A 4,401-nucleotide genomic window follows, 5' to 3' on the forward strand; every position below is an offset into this window, starting at 1 on the left:
GCTATTACTACTGAGCTATAGTTCAAAGATTTTACAATCATATGCTCACAAATACACACACATACACACACACATACATACACACAGGTCAAGTAATAAATAAACGGTGTCATTGAAGTTCTCTAATGTGTGTTTTGTCGGGATAAATTTGCCAGAAGTCCACTGGGAAACCTGTTCTTTTCTTGCTTTTAACACAAAACACCTTTCCTCCTTACGCTGTTATTTTTAGTGCTTGAATTTTCATAAGACACCGAGTTATCTCTGACGAATCTTGTGGACTTTAAAGATGTAATCGCACTGGTTTTGCTCTACTTTCCTATGACCTAAAAAAAAAGTCTATGGTGCCCGTCACTCCCCGCTTGCGCCCATCTTCCAAAAATCACTGACGACAAGTCCTCCACACTCGCATACCAACATCTCTGCACTCCAATGTGATTCTCACATGGCCTCGCAGATGTTCACAAGACGAGAAAGAGCTCTTGAATTTGGGGTCATCGGAAAAGGCGGAGCGTTCCGTCAATTGGCTGACTGCAAACAGAGATGATCTGTTTGCGTCCATCACAAGATTGCCTTATTTTAGAAGCAGAGATTCATGCGACTGCCGCATGTGACTGATCCGGTGGTTTCCCGCATGAATGAATGGCCTTTGGGTTTTGGATAAGCGTCTAACCCAGAAACATTTTATCAAACGCTAATGTATGAGACTGAAGACTGGAAGCAGTCAGGTTATAGAACCCAAAACACAATAAAAAGGATATACATGTCGTAAAGATTCACAATTATTGCTTTTTATTTAGCTACAATATTTCTACTGCATTAGTATTATCATTTTGGATTTGAGAATGTCTGCATTCCATTACCAGGAAACTTATCTCCGTAGAATCTTGTTCTGGAAGTAACACCGTTCTTAACACAAGTTTGGTTCAAATTTAAAGGGGAAAAAAAATATGGTAAATTTCAATCTTATTTACAGAGACAATTTATGCTTTCAGCGTTGTGAGAACAGTTTATGAAGGCTCTATTATATTTCACTGTGCCGCTTCCACTAACCCCTGCTTGGCGGGCTCCAAATAATAATTGGTAGTAATTGATGATAGACTTGTGAAGTTTGGTCTCTTTGAGGCCCCGTAGTGTGCGTGCTTCAAAATGGTTATATTCTATTTGTTCACCACTAGATGGCACAAAATACTACACAGTGTGACTTTAAAATATATGAAGGTTTGAACATTGAGTGTTTAACCCATTTCAACATTTACAGGGCTCTAAAAATGTTAGTAGGTAATTTTTCAAAATATTTTTAGTATATATTGTCAGAATACATTGTTTGAATGAAATGTATGCATTTGCACATGTTTGGAACAAATTATCACATGACCAAAGTTGTTTACTTCCTGGCTGCACCTTGAGAAGAAAATGGCTTCCTCAACTCCTTCCAAAGAAAGATCAGTAAAATATGTTCAAATAAACATAAGATAAAGATTTTCTGTACACATGATATTTAGGGTGTATAGTATTGATATATGCATTTGCAATTACACAAATATGTTTGGTGTGTTTGCAGCATGAGAAAACATTTGCATACTCACATTGTGATCTGCGGGATAGCGCACTGTAGCTAAGTGTACACATAGGTCTATACATACAAATTACTTGATGTGTCTAAGTCTGATCTTTTTCTCTCTCTTATAGATTCACTTTGAGCAAAGTGCTTGATATTTTGGGGGTCAGTGATGGTCCAGATAAGGCATGCAACATTGCAGGTATCACTCGAAGTGGAAAAGATGCCATTTTCAGTGATTGTGATAGCGGTTGATCTGATATGGACAATGAGGGGGAAATGGGCCATTTGCCAGCGTAGATGTTGAATGCATATGCAGAACTTGTCGGCAAAGATGATGACAGGGACAATATTGATTACAACCTCCTTCTCCCCCAAACTAAAAGCATTACCTTACCACCTTTTAATCATGGAGAATGTATGGCCTCTACAAGTAATGCCAATTACCCCATGAAGTGACCAAAACTAAAACAGCCGAGAGGAACATCATTAGTCCTGATGGTCCTACCATCACAGGTGCCCCTTCTCAAACTTCTACTGTTGAAGAACTGACATCCTCCACCCACCATAACGTCCAAACAAAAGAACCACAAAGGTTTTCTAGCCGACTGCAGGCCATGGCAGAATAATCTGTAATGGGATCTAGTCGCCAGAGGAGCCCTTTTGAGGAACCTCTGTCATCCAGCCGCCAAAGAGACAAGACAAAAGAACCGCCAAGGCCCTCCAGCCGACTGCAAGCCAAGACTAAAGAACCTCCAAAGACCTGGCAAAACTAGAAGAGACCAGTTGAAGAAACTCTAAGGTCTTCTAGCATTCATATGGGGGACGCCACATGCTCCTCCTAAAGATTGGGCTAGGCCAAGCATTTTTCTTGGTCTTGCAGAGCAGGGTGAGGTGCCTCCAAGTTGCAAATTCTACCATGAAAACCTCTTTACTTCTCTTTCACTCCTTGATGAGATGACAGAGAGGGGCTATGGGAGCTGTGCCATGATGAAGGAAAACCAACTCTTTGATGTCCCTTCAAACCAAAGTGTAAATTCATGAAGTTACCTCGAGGAACCTCAGAAGTTTTAACACAAATAGAAAAGCTGTTGGTCCGCTGGAAAGACAACAATGTTGTGACTATAGCAACAAACAGGGGAGCAAAATAACAGTGGTCAAGCGATGGAATAAAGAGAGACATGTCTTTGACAAAGTCCATCAACCACAATGCATCAAACAGTATAATGAAGACATGGGAGGTGTGGACCTGACCAACAGGTCTCTAGATACAGCATCACAATCAGGTCCAAGAAGTGGTGGTGGCCCATCTTTTCATGGTCTCTCAGCAGTGCACTCGTAAATAGTCATAATTTTTACAGATTTGTTATGGGAGGGAACATTGATCTGCTCACTTTCACAAGAATAGTGGCACTGTCTCAGATGCAGAGGTTTGGTATAAGGCCTATGTCTCATGGGAGGAGATCTCTATTGTCGGTACAAAATCAGGCAAGATATGACGAACACTCCCAATGGCCAATACAGGATATAGGTTCCTGCAATGCCGTTTTTGTGATAAATGCACCACCTATGCCTGTGAGAAGTGCAATGCATCTCTGTACATTGAGTGTTTAAAAAAAAGTCTAAAAATAAACAAGTCATTTAATTAAAAAAACGAGTACAAACCAGAAAACAGCCCAATGTAGCAAACATATCTGACAAAGGCTATGCTAAATTGATCAATATGAATGGGCAAAGGTCACAACATGAAGATAACCATAAGGGAAAATGCAAACAGAAGTAATGAGAGGTAACGAACTGGCAAAGAACAGATGGGAGCCAAGGGTATAAGAAGAAGGAGAAAGTAAAACTGATAGGCTAGGATAGATAATTACACCAGGGGAAGGAGACAAAAAGGAGAAATGTGAAGGGGCGAACTATGACCAAAATAAGACAAATAAACATGAAAAATGGCAAAAGAAAATGTCATCATTAAAGCACAAACTAAACAGGAGTCTTTGCCTCCGGACTCATGAATGAAATGGTCAAACCTAAAAGGGGCTTACTATCCAGAAGTCTGTATTAATTCTTAATTAGCTTTAGACACTTCAGTAGACCAAATCACTAATGAGGGTCATATTGAACGTGACATTGTGGTGTGTACCTAATGATATCCAATATTTTTCAGAAGTGAGAAAAGGTTGAATATGTTTTTTAAGCTGCATATGCTTTAAAATGAGTTTGTGGTTTTGTACTAACAAATGTTAAGAATTGTGGTTTTTATGAATGTACTAATTGCAAGGTGATGCATGTTTGAAGGTCAGACCATAGACACGTGAACTCCAAAATCTTGTAGAAAGACTCTAAATGTCTTTCATTTTATTTAATCAATTTAAACTTTATTTATATAGCACTTTTCATATGTAAAAATCCCGCCAGCATCCCCATGAACACGCCCACATGCACACGCACGCACGCACGCACACACACATAACCTGATAACTATGTAAAAAAAAAAAAAGATATGGTGGGGCACAGTGAAACCATGTGAGGAAAAAATGTCCCATTTATCCATATAGTACATTTTAATAGAATTCCAGATTTTTTATTTTAAGTTTGAAAGCATGTTAACCATACTTAGTATAGACCCACCACAAAATGGCACAACCATAAACAGAAAGGACGACAGGTCAACAACAGATGACCTTAAAGAGCAGACGGACATTCTAATCAATGACCCTGGGTTGACCTCATCTTAAGGCGCCTCCATAGCAGGCAAAGTCGCTGAAGCTGAATCATCGTGTCTATCTCCCATCGTTTCACTATACAAGGTTGAGTGAGGTGACCTAACTGTCAGTCTGAGC

This window comes from Leptonotus elevatus, chromosome 8, assembly GCF_054856555.1.
Source record: "Leptonotus elevatus isolate MCC_2025b chromosome 8, RoL_Lele_1.0, whole genome shotgun sequence".
NCBI classification, from domain to species: domain Eukaryota; kingdom Metazoa; phylum Chordata; class Actinopteri; order Syngnathiformes; family Syngnathidae; genus Leptonotus; species Leptonotus elevatus.